This window comes from Podarcis tiliguerta (assembly GCF_965153285.1).
Source record: "Podarcis tiliguerta genome assembly, chromosome: 4".
NCBI lineage: Eukaryota > Metazoa > Chordata > Lepidosauria > Squamata > Lacertidae > Podarcis > Podarcis tiliguerta.
In genome coordinates, this window is record NC_139537.1 from 40,399,120 (window position 1) to 40,415,460 (window position 16,341).

Here is a 16,341-nt window from a genome sequence, read left to right on the forward strand (position 1 = left end):
ATTTCAGCTGAGATATTGGGCTTGCAAAATGGGCTGGGGGTCAGTTAGCGCATATATTGACCTTCAAGCCATCTCAGAAAAGGGCACCTTCAAGGGCATCTCAGAAAAGTTCTCTTCTGTAAGCTCTGCATATCTTTGGTTCCCATATGGAAGACGGACATGTTATGCTTGCATTGTTGACAGCATAATGTATAACAAGTTGCAGGGTTCCCACGGCAGGAGGTGGTGATTGCTGAACAATAGGAGTGCAATAAAGAATGGTCCTTCTAATCAATATCCTGCCCAGACACTGAGTCAAGTGGCAGTCCTGGCCTATCTAAAACATCTGTAGTCTTTGTTAGTTTTTCATTTGTTTAGTGATAACGTTCATTTTCCCGAGGCAATAAAACTCAAGGACTATCACCTTTGCGTGTTTTTTTCTCTCTACAGCTTGTTTCAGCTGATTCTGTCCCAGCTTCTACTGAGAGATCACAGTAGTTTGCTCTCCGACATTTTGAGCTGAATGTGCTGAATTTACAATATTGGCTATCTTCAGACATTTACCAAAGCGGGTCAGGTGAAGTGGTAGAGAGGAATGTACTAGCCCTCCCACCCAGTAGCTGATGCTGTGGTGGCATGCTGTCACTCACCTGACCTCCAGCTGGCTAGCTACATCACTGTCCTTATGGGGAGGCAGAGGGGAAGTAGTGAGGTTGGCCTGGTGCAAACATGGCCTGGTGCTCCTGCGGCCTCGGACCCTCGTACCTATGGGACCTCCTCTCCTGGTATGCCCCACAGAGGACCTTAAGGTCCACAAATAACAACACTTTGGAGGTCCCAAGCCATAAGGTGGTTAGACTGGTCTCAACTAGGGCCAGGGCCTTTTCAGTACTGGCCCCGACTTGGTGGAACGCTCTGTCACAAGAGACTAGGGCCCTACTGGACTTGACGTCTTTCCACAGGGGCCTACAAGACAGAGCTGTTCCGCCTGGCCTTTGGTTTGGACTTAGTCTGACTCTTATGTTTCCCTCCCCTTATGGTTTTGAGTTATAGGCTACCATTAAAATGAGGCTGCATTTTAAATTGTATTTTAACCTTTATTTTAATAAACTGGTTTTTGTTTTGTTTTGTTTTGTCCCCCCCCCCTTATGTTTTATTGTAATTTTATTGGTGTTAGCTGCCCTGAGCCCAGCTCTGGCCAGGGAGGGCAAGATATAAATAAAATTTTATTATTATTATCTGTTTGTGCTGGGCCAATCTTCCCACTGTCTCACTCGTCTACCTCCCAATAAGCAGCAGCAATGCGACGGACTGAATATCAGGCGAGGAACCCCATTCCACTCTGCCATCCCCTTCTCCCTGCTCCATCATCACTCCCATTGCTCTCAATTCCTGGAGGAAAAGCAAGAAGCCTTGTGCGTTCACTCATGCATGCATTTGGATTTCTGGGAAACCAGGGTTCTAAAACATGCAAGGAAGTTCTATGAGCAAAAAAGGTTCCCCACTTTGCATAGTTGCCCTCCACAAGCTGAGGGTGATGGGAATGACAACGAGGGGGGCAGAGCTAGCTTCGTCAGCCCCACTGCCCCATCCCCAAGTGTTTCCATAACTTCTAGTAGTAACACCTGACTTGGGATTTGGTTACACAATTAGAACCGGTCTGAGTAAGATTGCCCAGAAGTACCTATCTATCACCATCATAGATAGCCTGCTGAACTGTAAAACAACAACAACAACAACATAAAAAGTTATAACCCACTTTTCACCACCTGGCTCCCAAAGCAGCTTACAACAGTTGTGCTTCTCAGTTATGTGAAGATGGCTTCTGGCTGCACCAATTTTGAGATCAACCACAGCTTGATGGTGCAAGTGAAATTCTGCCTAGGCTAGCTATTGCTGTAAACATTCCTTTTTAGTTTGTGATTGTATGTCAAAACTTGAGCCAGGCTTAATCCTAGGTGGGACTGTGGTCTTCCTTCTGCTACCCCACTCACTCTGAGCTGATGCACTTTGATAGCATCATGCACTGTTTGAGAAATGTGGATTTCAAGGGCTGTGGGGGTCATGAGAACAAGCCCCTGCTCTCATCAGGTTGATGTTCGAGCCCCACAGGCCACTGCTTTGATGCATGCCACTGCCACGCTGAAATTATCTGCTGCTAAAAAAGGCAAGAACGCAGACATGAAAAATCTAATGAATTTTATCCTGAGCAAAATGTTTCCATGAGACTGCAGAAGCCTGTTACAGAGGGCATTGCAAACTACTTGGTTTCCAGTACAAAGCTAAGAAAAACAACATTCATTTAAATGACTTGACAAAATGCTGTGTTTCTGTTTGGTCAGATCCTACTCTCATCACCCTGCCTGAAGGATTGAGGACAAAAATGACCATATGTCATTTTTGATGGGGGTGGGAGGGAGCAGCTGTGCCAAGTGGTTTTTGGCAACTCGGTCTAGACCAGCTTCTTTTCAAGCTGCAGAAATCTGCACAAATTAGGCAGCTTGTGCAAAGCACTTTCTGTCTGTAGTATTGTTTCATGCTCAATGGATTGTAACATTGGCACAGTGATCTTCTGCTCTCATTGATCTATAACCCAAAGCTGCAGCATGTCAATCACTTCCAAATACACAATAAAAGGATGCCCCACAGAATTAAGTTGTTAGGGGTTGAATTATGGAAAATGCACCGGTTTTTGTAAGTCTGACTTCCTGTTGCATCAGACCTTGATGTTTCTTTCTGCTTTCCTTCTTGTGGGGACAGCAAGACGTGTTGAGCTTTTATTCATCCCACCAAACACCCTGAGTTATGCTTGCCCTTGTGACAATGTATGTGTTGAGGGGCAGCTGTCTCCAGGTTGAGAAGGAAGGTCTGAAGGGTGCTTGGAAGTGTGGTTGGTTGGAGGAATTTAAGAGTCCTCCTCACAGTCAGGAATCCTGAGTGTGCAAGGTCTTTGACCACAGGGAGGATTGAAACAGCTTAAAACACTTAACCATCGCAGGGGGACTGTGCCAACTCCAGCAGGTAGAGCAGAAGGCAGGGAGACCAGCGGTAGGTGGAGCCACAGCCAGTGACTGGCTGAGCCAAGTAATTCTAGCATTGTCCCCATCCTTCCTGCTGAAGATGGAGGGCAACAGTGAGGCAGTGCCACTCTTAGTCTACATGCAAGCAAGAAGGCAAGTGGGGAGTGGCTGGCTAAGGGCAGACTGAGGTTGGGGAGATTGTGATCCATTCACCTTAAAGGAACAGCCTCCACTGCTTACAATCCTGCACAAGTCCTTCCCGGTCAGTGCAGAAAGGTCAGTCTGTTGCCCCTCCATGGATACAATTTAAGAATAGTTGAATACGAATGCTTGAATGGAACAGGTGTGGGGAACCTCTGGCCCTGCAGATGCTGCTGAACTGTAACTCCGACCAGCCCCAACAAGCATGGCCAATGGCCAGGGATGATGAGAATTAAAGCTCAGCAATATCTGGTGGGCCAAAGGTTCCCCCATAGCTGCTCTAAACAGCTCTATTCTTTTGGCTGAAGAGGGTAGTCTTCTGCTTCCAGTATTCAGCTTCCTAGTCAACCATTGCTTCCTAGCATGGATCTTCCTATGAGTGCCATGGCAAGTGCCCCGGACTCTGAACTTTCATTAAAAAACAAACCAACTCTATGTCTCTTGCCATCCTAGAAGGAAAGTTTTGGGGCAAAATGTGCAAGTAGCTCAAAAGAGATTTCTGTGAGTCTCCTTGTATCTGCGGGAAGGCCTGACGGGGCTTCTTGCATGTGGAAACTGTTACATAGAAACTGAAAAAGTAGATTTTCTTGGGCTGGAGCTGGATAAAAACAAACAAACATGTCCCTAACTAGTGCCAAGGATTGACTGTGGAATCTTCTGCATGCACAACATGTGTCCACTACGGTGGTACCTCGGGTTAAGAACTTAATTCGTTCTGGAGGTCCATTCTTAACCTGAAACTGTTCTTAACCTGAAGCACCACTTTAGCTAATGGGGCCTCCCGCTGCCGCTGCGCGATTTCTGTTCTCATCCTGAAGCAAAGTTCTTAACCCGAGGTACTATTTCTGGGTTAGCGGAGTCTGTAACCTGAAGCGTCTGTAACCTGAAGCGTATGTAACCTGAGGTACCTCTGTACTACCAAAGAGCTATGTTCTCCCCACCAGGGCAGGAAGCTTCTGCAGAGAAATCCTCAAAACATCCTGTTTGCTTGACTTCTAGAAAACAACTACCATGAAATCTTCATCCTGCCATCATCTCTCCTACGATAATAATGGAACTGAGACCATTGAAAGGAGAGGTTGGAACTGCTCCCTGGAGAAGTCCCTTGCAAAATACAGTGGTACCTTGGGTTAAGAACTTAATTCGTTCTGGAGGTCCATTCTTTACCTGAAACTGTTCTTAACCTGAAGCACCACTTGAGATAATGGGGCCTCCTACTGCGATTTCTGTTCTCATCTTGAAGCAAAGTTCTTAACCCTAGGTACTATTTCTGGGTTAGCGGAGTCTGTAACCTGAAGCGTCTGTAACCTGAAGCGTCTGTAACTCGAGGTACCACTGTATCACTGAGCTGCAGAATATCCCCAGCTGGCAGGGAGCATGTGCCCAGCTTAGTCCTCATCAACAACACCTCCTCGTTGACTTTTAACACTTCCTTATCACTTGCTGGTTCACCTCCCAGAGGTTCTGATAAAATGCCATCCCCAGTGGAATCTCCTGACCCAGTCTCTGGAGAATGCAACAGCTTTAGAGGTGGAACTGAAGCTTCCTAGCCTGGAAAGGGAATGATCCGTGTGGGTGGTTGGGAGCAATCTGATCCATCTTCCTGCACCACAGGGTACTTAAAGTATCATTGTCTTTATATCCACTTTTTAACTTCCAGTGATGGACACAGACAACTTCCCTAGGCATTTTGTTTCATCGTACAGCTATATTTCTTGTCTCCCACTAACTGTATTCACATCAACCGGGAGGGTTTGGCTTTGTTACTTTCGCATTCTCCTATTTCACCCTTCATGCTCTACTATTGTAAATCTCTTCGTACTCCTAGGCATAAAATAATTGCCCCCTCATAGAATCATAGACTTGTAGGGCTGGAAGGGACCCTGAGGGTCATCTAGTCTAACCCCCTGCAAGGCAGGTATCTCAACTAAAGCACCCATGACAGATGGCCACCCAACCTCTGCTTAAAACCTCCCAAGGAAGGAGAGTCCACAACCTCCCAAGGGAGACTGTTCCACTGTCAAACAGCTCTTCCTGTCAGGAAGTTCTTTCTGAAGTTTCATTGGAATCTCCTTTCTTGTAACTTGAATCCATTGGTTTGGTTCCTACCCTCCAGAGCAAGAGAAAATAAGCTTGCTTCATCTTCCATGTGACAGCCCTTGAGATATTTGAAGATGGCTATCATATCTCCTCTCAGTCTCCTCTTTCCCAGACTAAACATACCCAGTTCCCTCAACTGTTCCTCATAATGCACTTAAAACTGCAATGCTTTACACACTTTTCTGGGAGCAAGCCCCACTGAATATTTGCTCTGTGGGCAATGGCCTTCTGTTTTTCCAAACCAAGTTTTTTCTCTCTAAAAAAAAATCAAAATACAACTTTTATGGTTCCAATGCCATTAAAACCCAGGGGCAAACTCTTATTAAACATACACAAATCCTATTGCAAATATCACCTCTTAAATCATATCAAATTTGCAACACAGCCAGTAGTCTAAATCTTGGAAGAATGGGCTTGCAGGGGAAAAAAGTCCTAACAGTACAATCCTGTGCTCTTACATAAGGCCTACTCTGAAGTAAATTCACTGGAACTTACTTTCAGGTAGTTGTGTATAGGATTGCAGCCAAAGTTAATTTAGGCTAGACATGTAGATCTAAATACATACTGGATTTATGTAAGGGAGCACATGGATTCCAATGAACATTCAGTAAACTGATCAAAGGACTTTGTAAGCCTTTGTACATTGCCTGTCATTCCAAAAATGCACGAGGGCTGTAAAAAGGGATGGCTCCCAATATGCTTAGTTATTAATCATCCTCCCAGATATAGGTGGCATATCAGGTTGCATTGACCCAGTAGAATATATGATAGCACATTTGCTGGAACTATGAAGGCAAAGCTGATTTTAAGATATTTGTAAAAGGAGAACAGAACACTGTGTGTGTGTGTGTGTGTGTGTGTGAGAGAGAGAGAGAGAGAGAGAGAGAGAGAGAGAGAGAATTCCTGGTCTCTTCAGCTGCTTGGCCTGAAAATGGAAAGCCCAAAGCATTTCAAATTCCTGGAGTCTTTTGTCGCTAATGCTTTGCAGGAGGCTTTACTGAGCACCAAGCATCTGGGAGAAATTACAGGAATGTTCTCTTGTCTGCATAGATTTAGGGGAATGGTGCCACTGGGTGGAAGGGTCAAGAAGAAGATGGAAATGGACAAGAGAATGAAGGAAGCAGGAAGCAGAGAGACAACTGTCAGCAGAACGAAGAAATAAAGGAAGCAAAAGTAATACAAATCACAGCAAACATAAGACAGATGTAAAAAGGGCTTTTTCAGGGGGAACTCACAGGAACTTGGTTCCAGCACCTCTCAGGTGAGTTCTGGAGCCTCTCAGGTGGGAGCAACTGCCATTCTAAGAGAACAAGGTGGTGTTCATGGTGAGTTCTGGAACCTCCTTTTCTAAAAAAATAGCAATGGATGTAAGAGTGGTAATTGCAGCTTTTGTACCAGGAATGATGAGCCCCTCAGGGTTACCAGAGAAGAAAGGGTTTTCCTTTGTCCTTTGCCATCAAGAACCAGGAAGCCGGAGTATGAACAGCTGAGATCTGTAAGGACCTGCTGAATCCCGGGTGGCCAAACTGTGTGAACACAGCAGGCCTGGCCGTGTGCTGGCTCGTAGTGATAACATTGTGTGCTGAAATTGGCACAAAGTCTTTGGGAACCGTTTCACAGAGACCTGCTGCTTACAAGCCACTGCTCCGGTTCTCTATCAGCCAAAGGACTCAAGTGCCCTGTGTCCCTGACAATTTTGCGCCACACCCAAAGTGTTTATTGGATCATTGTGTTTTGCTTTCCCCACCCCCATCCTGCTCCAAGGCAGGCCACCCTTAATAAATAATAATCATTTTTAAAAATCTGCCAGCAGACAAACAAACTTGTATCTAAGATCCTGGGGGCAAGACCCTTTTGCTGAGCCTGAGGGCTCATCCACACTTAACTTTCCCTCATATTTTGATTGTTTACTATTTAATTCCCCCGGGGGTCCAAGAACTTTTCTTGTTGCTCTGCAACTGTGCCTTGTGAAAATCCAATCTTACCCACTGAATTGATTGGTTAAGCAAAGCATCCGATAAGATCCAATTCTGTGAGTAAGGTCAAAATTTAACAAGGCACAGCTACAGAACAACAAGAAAAGCTCTTGGAGCCAGGGCCATTAATAGGTACACAGTACAATCAAAGCTGGTCAAACGAAAGTGTGGATGAACCCTAATCCACTTCACAAGATTGTTGTGATGATAGAACTCCTTGCTGGGATATCATCAAAAATTAAACATCATGCAGAATCAAATCCGCACTCTCCACCAAAGAAATGTTTATCACTCCACTAAAGTCTTCTTGAATACAAATGTATGGTTATACATAGTGCTTTTTTCTTTAAAAATGTTTAGGGGTACTCTCATTTTGACTCAAGAAAATCACTATTTTATAGTTCAAAATGGGAAAAATAAATACAGTAAATGGACAAAAGTACAAAGATTCACAAAATGTTTAGGGGTATGCGTACCCCTATGTCCCCCCCAGAAAAAAAGCACTGTTTATGCATGAACTTACCGTATTTTTCGCTCTATAAGACGCACCAGACCACAAGACGCACCTAGTTTTTGGAGGAGGAAAACAAGAAAAAAAATATTCTGAATCTCAGAAGCCAGAACAGCAAGAGGGATCGCTGCACAGTGAAAGCAGCAATCCCTCTTGCTCTTCTGGCTTCTGGGATAGCTGCGCAGCCTGCATTCGCTCCATAAGACGCACACACATTTCCCCTTACTTTTTAGGAGGGGAAAAAGTGAGTCTTATAGAGCAAAAAATATGGTATATATTTACCTCCTTCTTAGAATCTCATCAGACAGTTAGCAATGGGAGTAAACAACAGATGTTCATCTGATTGCTGGGAATCTCTCTCCAGCCTTGAGTTTGGAGGAGAGGACATCCCCCAGCTAGTGGAAGGTGGCACAGAAACAGTTAAGACACCTGTTTGTAGATTGAATTTAGGGAAAAACAGATACAGAAATGGAGATAATGTATAGAACTGTCACTGGGCTAAAGATGAAACATATTGGGTGCTCTTTGGACTCTGATACAAGATTACCAAATTTGAGTGCTGATTTGTTTCCACCATGTTCTGCTTGTATGCTAGTAAATTAATATTAGAAAAACACCAACAGTGCTTTTTCAACAAAGGAAGCAAAACCTGTAGAACTACCATGAAAACTTCTCATCGCTGAGAGAATTGGGGAACATGGAACAATACTTAGATATTTTAGGTGAATTCAAATATGATCTGCTTTTTCTCTTAAATTGCTTTGAATTTTGGAAGCACGCCAGGCATGATTCTTTTTAATTACCGGTAATCTGTAAAATTAGGCTTATATTAAAATTCATCTTTTTGACTCTTGGTTCCTGATTTGTTTCTGATTTGCCCTTATCTTTTCTTGCCTCTTGACTGCTTTTTATCACTAGAATCTGAAACTGAGTGCCAATCTCCCACTCTTTGAATGCCTATGCTCTTTTCATGATCATGGGAGACGCAGTCAGATGGGCGGGGTATAAATAGTAAATTATTATTATTATTGGTCACATTGGTTCAGTTAGTCATTTAGTTGCTTGTATCTGTTCAGGTGGCATTCTCAGCCCATTGGCCTCAAGAGTCTTAAAGAGAAATTTGCCCTTTTCCTGAGATTTCCCTTACCAATTTATGGTTTTATTCCTGTGATTCAGTTTCTTAAAATTTATTTATTATAAGCTGCCCAAAAACCTTTATGTTATGAGGTGGCATATGAAGGACACAAATTAATAAATAAGCAATACAGCATTTTAAATACTGTTTGTTTTAAAGTTTGCCCTTCTTTTTCTGTTTCGCTGGTCTATTATGTTAAAGACACACTGCCTCCTTGAGCTTGGGCCCTGATACAGATCAGGTGTTTCACCCTGACATAGTAACAAAGGAAGCTGAGTTAAACCCTTGGCCCATCTAGTTTGGTATTGCCTACACTGGCAGGCAGCAGCTCTCTGGGATTTCAAGCAGGGAATCATTCCCATTCCTCCCTGGAGGATGGCTTTCTGCATCCAAGCAGAGAATCGATCAGTGAGCTACAGCCCTCCCCCAATTTGCACCAGCAGTAGTAGGTTTTTTAAAAACCACCAAGAGCACAGCTATAGAGCTAATACACCTTCTAGTTCAACCCTTTCTTTTTGATAAGAGGTAGGTAGGAGTTATTTATAGCGTGTTCATCTCCTCTTTAGTCCACCACCTTTGAGAACTGGAATGTAGATTTTTCTTTCTAAAAAAGAAATGATAACAACTGAACTGCAAGGTGTTAATCTTTGGGGATTAGTTGCTGATGGAGACTTTCCACATAAGGACCCAAGTGCTGTCACGCTTCTGTCTATATCCTGAGGGCATGGACAAAGTATTCAGCACCCTTCTGAGGATGTGAAGACAAGCATTATCCAGGATTTGATACCAATGCAAGAGAAAGGCATGCAAAAATGGCACCAAAGGTTTTTTGTATCACACCAACACCTCCAGAGTCCACCTAGCCTTCCTTTTTAAAAATAGCACAGAGATGCTATGTTGTGTCATCTTGTCGGTTAAGTATCCGGTACCAATGAAGTCTTTTCTGAGCATCCCTGGTGTTACTAGTTTTCAGCACAGAAGTGACCCCCATACAGCACAATGATAAAGAGACTCTGAGTGCCTCCAGATGACTTATTTTATTGAACATTCATCCTGGGACTCAGCTGTTGTTGTTGTTGTTTAGTCGTTTAGTCGTGTCCGACTCTACGTGACCCCATGGACCAGAGCACGCCAGGCATTCCTGTCTTCCACTGCCTCCCGCAGTTTGGTCAAACTCATGTTCGTAGCGTCGAGAACACTGTCTAACCATCTCGTCCTCTGTTGTCCCCTTCTCCTTGTGCCCTCAATCTTTCCCAACATCAGGGTCTTTTCCAGGGAGTCTTCTCTTCTCATGAGGTGGCCAAAGTATTGGAGCCTCAGCTTTAGGTTCTGTCCTTCCAGTGAGCACTCAGGGCTGTTTTCCTTCAGAATGGATAGGCTGGATCTTCTTTCAGTCCGTGGGACTCTCAAGAGTTTCCTCCAGCACCATAATTCAAAAGCATCAATTCTTCTGCGATCAGCCTTCTTTATGGTCCAGCTCTCACTTCCATACATCACTACTGGGAAAACCATAGCTTTAACTATGTGGACCTTTGTTGGTGATGTCTCTGCTTTTTAAGATGCTGTCTAGGTTTGTCATTGCAGCTCAGCTATACAGCTGCAAATAAAACGTTTTAAATGTATTGCAAAGTGCAATATGCAAATGGGACACTAGATGGCGACAGTGAGCTATGCAAAATTCAATGTATTTTTCAAAACTTTTTTTTTTAAAAAAAAGCATTTTCACAGCATTTTTTTAATATGTGTGTAGATTCCACCCTGATTTGCTTGTACAAAGCTTATAGGGAGGTTAGATTATATCCGGTCTTTATTGCACATTCATTCTGATCTCTTGGCAGGGAGCTTATACGACAATCAACACGCTTCCTGATTTGCTTGTGGGGTTTTCTGTTAATTCCATTGATCATTTGTTCATTCCGTACTTTTCAGTGCATCACCTAGTCCCTTTGCTGCTTATTTTTTTTCAGTTAGTACATCTGCTTTAGTGTGATGGCCTGGGAATCCGATTCAGAGGCTGAACCAGAGGAATCCCAGCCTGCACAGGAGTCCCCGCCTCCAGGGCCGGCTGAACTGGGGCAGGGCCTTGATTCTGAAGCGCCTCCACCTGTGCCGGATCCTCAGGAGCAGGCACCAGGTGAATCCACTCTGGCTCCGGAGGTGGTTGAGGACACAGTGCCTACAGGTGCGCCTCTCCCAGCCCTGTCAGGGGAAGGTGAGTCTTCCCCTGGGTCCAGTAACCCTCCAGCCTCTCCTGAGCTGCAGAGGCTCAGGGCAGAGAGGTGGAGGGAACTGGTTTCTCCCAGGTGGAGTGCTCGCCTTAAGGCCAGGAGAGGTGGGTCTCCTGGGGGCCAGGACCGCCCCTGGCCTCAGAGAAGATAAAGGCCAGTCAGCCCGGTCCCAGGTTGCGGGAGCAACGTCGTTGAAGAGCTGTTTCGGCCAGCACCCAGTCCTGTTCCTCCAGAGTTCCTGTCCTTGCCCGGCTCCTCGCTCTGGACCCCGCTTCGCCCGTGGAGGATTGTCTGCCGACCCTCAACTCAGGTCCTGGACCTCACCCCACGGTAACCTCCCCCCGGGACCAGCACATTTAGCAGAGATGTATCTTGCAAACATCCAAGTCTTGTTGGATTCCAACTCCCATCAGCCACAGCCAGCCTGGTCCAATGATGGGAGTTGTAGTATGAATTTGTCAGAGTTGAAGACATGGGAGCTGAGTCACGAAATGCAATTGTGAAATCCAATATGTTAGATTCCTTTACTTTTCCAGTTAATGGGGTTGCAGTCATTGTAGCCTGCATCTCCAAGTATGGGCAACACAAGATTACCACTGTAGCAGTAAAGGGCTGTGCTCCTCGCACCTTTTTGACCCACCACACAGCCAGCAACATTCCCATGGAAAGGCCTCCTTCCATGATTCAGAGAATGTCTGGCCAGTTGTTCTGGGAAATTAATTGCTTGCAAATGGCCTGGATCCCATGTTAGGAAAACAGAACTTACAGGCTCAACTGCTTCCAAGCCTGACAACCTTTTATTCTTATTTTTTTAAATAAATTGCTGGAGCATGAGAGGCTTCCGTTCTTTGCTGGCATATTTTGCACCGTGCCCAGAGAAACAATCATATCAGGCTCAGGAAGGCTAGTGCCTGGAAGGGCAGGGAAACAGGAACTGCCCCCACGGATGTCCTCCCTGGAGGGGAGTCAGCCACTTTTCTGGGAACAAAACATCGTGGTGAAAAAAAAGTGGACGCCAGTTTCAGCTCAAGGTTCACAGCAAGGTACCTACTTCATTCTGTCAGGACCAGGAAAACGGAGACAGCTCCAAAGCTTTCTCTTGGGAGCCAAGCTAGGATCTCACATGTGGAGTCCTGGCTGTGGCAGGGAGTTCAGGCAACTGTCATAAGGCTATATTGCAAACCCCAGAGGAAGAATAAGACTGAGGTGTACATCCCATAAATTTAAAGCAAATTGTTTTCTTCAAAGAATCCTCAGAACTGTAGTTTAGCCCTCACAGAGCTAGTTCTCGGCATCTTCACAAACTACAGTGTCTAGGATTCTTAGGGGCAAGTCATGGGTGTTAAATGTGCTTTAAATGCATATCGCCTTGACTAGGTGGAAACAATATGTGTTTAGCTCACAACCGCTAGCCAAGTGGGCCTTCTTTGGCTTCTTTCATTCCAATGCTATCTGGGTGAATTGAAGGTGTAATGCTAATGGAGGTGGCAGAAACAAATGCGAGCTCAGTCAAAATGCTATCTTCAAAAACGTATCCAGAACATTTGCCCGGCTTTGCACTATGGAAGAAAAAGCATGGATCTTGGGCACTATAGCATTGTTGTTGTTGTTGTTGTTGCTGTTGTTGTTGTTGTTGTTGTTGTGACATAGCCTTTCCTATGCTGCAGGCCATTTGGTTCACTTGGGATCTACCACTGGAAGAACACTTTACATTTTTAATGCTATAATTTAAATTCCTGACCAATTCATTCATTCCGTTTTCAAACCACCCGTCGTGAGTGAAGATCCCAGGGTGCACTTGAAGCAAACCACAAATGGACGTCATCAAAACTCTAAACAGTCATTCAAACCAGCAATATTCTTATCATCCAATCATTACAACCTTATAGCAGCAGGCATAATGAGAAGACATGACCTGGAACAAATCAATATTACCTGGGTGGAAAGTTGCATCTTGAGTTGATGCTTGGAAGCTCAGCAACAGGGGTGGCAACCACATCTCTAGGGCTACAGCTGGGAATTGCAGAAAGCGACAATCTCATGTCCCTGCAAAATGGGCTCCATCCAGTGGAGGAACCACAAGAAGGGTCTGTCTGTTACCAGCTCAGACCATTGGTCCATCCAGACCTTTTGCAGTGACACCCACATTCTTCTGCAGAGTTATGCCCTAATTCCCCAGGTGAGCTTCTTTATTAAATGCTGAGGATACCAGTAAAAAACAAAAACAAAGCATTCATTAAAATCTACTGAGTAGAAAGTTTAGGGTCAGTTTAACTGTTAATTTACTGTGTCCAATTTATTTCATTAAGTATTTTTTGCATTGCTCTAAGGTGGCATATACGGTTCTCCCTCTCCTCATTTTATCCTCACCACAACCCTGTGAGGGACATTAGGCTGAGTAACAGTGACTGGCCCAAGGTCACACAGTAAGCACTTGAACCCTGGTTTCCCAGGTCTTAGTCTTGCCCTCTAACCACTACATCACACTGTTCTGTGTTCACAAGAATGTACTTGTGAGATCACAGCTCTAGAGGAGAGAGATCATAAAACAGTGCATTGCAATGCATGTAAGTGTTTATGTTTGCTTTGTAACGGGGGGGGGGGGGGACCGCTCAAGAAAGTTCGTCATTCAACTCACTAAAAAGCTACTATCACACAACGGAATTCAGTCCACAGTAAATGGTGGGGGAAAGCACCAATAATACTGTGTATGTGGGGATTATTGCTTGTTATTATGGTATGCATTTTGTGCTTTTATATTTTAAACCACCCTGTAATCTTAGATGAAGGGCAGTATAGAAATCTAAATCTTCATCACCACCACCGCATGAGTCCTTAGGATACTCCTCATAGGAAAGAAGAAGGTAGTTTAATAACCACCTAAACTAGGAAATAGCACAAGGATGGAAGAACGAGGAAATCCCAATGAAAGAACAGTGGCAAGAAAAATTGATGAGCTATGCAGAACTGGCTAAATTGACATATAAATTGCGGGACAAGGACAACTGTGACTTTAAGGAAGAATGGGAGCTTTTTACAAATTATCGGAAAAGACAATAAAATGAACTGGACTCCTTGGCAGGTTTTGAGTAAACATACACAAATTTATTAGTCGATAACAGGGTAGATAGATAATGTAAGGAAATGTATAATTTCATAACATGCAGAGAACAATATGTGCGGAGAAATCAGAGAGATGAGCTGAGGTAAGTCTCTGGGTTTGAAGGGGGGATGAGAAAAAAAAAGGGGGGGGGATAATGAATATGATATGTTTTGATAGTTTGTATGTTGAAATTGTTAATAAAAATATTTTTAAAAAATAACCACCTAAACTAGGACTAAGGGAATAGGCTCAGGTTACATCCTAAAGTTACTATGGTATATCAATCCTAAATAAACCATATTCATGTGAGAATACAGCACCCCCTTGTGGGATTAACCAAAGGCCTGCAGTCAAACAGCTAGCGACTTCAAAGCACTATGCAGTCCGTTATCTCTACTTTCTCTTCCTAAGGTTCCTTTTCATGGTCAAACTCATCCCTTTAGTGTTCTTCTCTCCTCATTTTGGTGGACAATGCTCAAGTGCCAACCCTCCTTTCCTAAGTGTTCCTGGTTGCTCCCTCTGGCCAGCAGCCCTTTCAGACCCATTCCCCTTTCTTCCTATCGCAAACGCCTTCCCTAGGCCTTCTGATATGGCCTGCCCTAATCCTAGACTGCATACACACCATACATTTAAAACAAATGTTCACCCACCCTCTTGGCAAATCCTGAGAATTATAGTTTACCTCTCACATTCCCAGCACCCTTAAAAACCTTCAGTTCCCAGGATTCTTGGGCGTGTGTATGTGCCTAAAATGTATGGGGCTGACATTAACTCACTTTTACTCATGGGTATACCCATTGAAATTAATGGACCTAAGTTATGGCTATTCCTTTCAGTGGATCTACTCTGCGGAAAGTTAGTTGAATATACTGCATGGTAGGTATGCAGGAAGCCCTAGAGATCAGGGCAGTTCAGGCAATGGGAACCACAAATCGTTTGTGAGGATAAGAGCAGCTGAGCCAATGGCTGCCACAGAATGAATCACCATTACCTTCACCACAGAACCCTTTAGCGATTTACAATACAGATAATTTGCAAAATAAAATAAAATAAAATAAAAATGATACTCTCTATCCTTAGCCAGGATCCAAAGGGAGAAACACGTATACACAGTATATACAAAGAAAAATATTTTATTGGTGTGACTAGTTTTAAAGGAACTTTAAAAGTGCATAAATCTTACAAAGTTCTCCTTCAGGAACGTGTGTCCATGGTTAAAATAACATTAGATGGATAGCTAATATAAACTAATATAAACTCAGTTATAAAAAGCGTCGAGAAAAAGCCGATATCTCGATAAGAGGAAACCTTAGCCGAATTGTTCAGGCGATGGCGCAAGGCTTAAGCTGTTGAGCGTTTTTGGGAACAAACTACAAAACCACACTGAGTCAGGCGAACCCTTAAAAAGTTAAGCACAATTTGTGCTACTTCATTTGAGTACAAGAGGAGGCTCCGCCCCCTGCAGTAGGTTGCCATGTCATTGTGCCTTGCATTTTACTTCCATTATACTAAAGATCAGCTGGCTTTTTACAAAATGTTTTGTTTGGTCTCGATCTGTAAGGAACATCTGGCCCTTCAGATGTGGACTCCAACTCCCATCAGCACCAAACAACACAGCCACTGGTCAGAGATGATGGTAGTTATCATCCAACAAGGGGTCCTTGATCTGGACCCCAATAGGGGGGTAATCTTAGTTGTGGCTTCTAGAGCCATTGTGATCTGGTAGCTGCAGCAAGGGCCAAGGAGCAGAGATGGTGGGGTGTGTGGGTACAGCTGCATTTCATTGATTCATTTGAACTAACCAGTTCAGTTCGCAGCCACACACACCTACAACACTCAGTGTTGGAAGGTCCTCTGAAAACTTGCACAGCCATATGGAGAAGTCAAGAAGTACGGGTAACATTCGATATTTGTGTGCTGTAGTCCTTACACTAACTTTGTTAAAGTGACTTAGAAACTCAGGATTCCCAACCATATGAGCCAACTGGGGTTTTCTAGTAATGTAGCACAGTTTTTCTTGCAGGGGACTCCTCAGTGTCTAGCCTTAGCATTTAGCGGATGGCCTGTAGGTTTGCTATGTTCAGCACA

At 44.1% G+C, this 16,341-nt stretch overlaps 1 protein-coding gene across 1 annotated transcript in view; it reads right to left on the minus strand.

The window, feature by feature from the left end:
- Positions 1 to 16,341, minus strand: part of PDZK1 (PDZ domain containing 1) — a 191,053-nt gene that overhangs the window by 131,571 nt on the left and 43,141 nt on the right. The gene's annotated exons all lie outside the window — the stretch shown is intronic.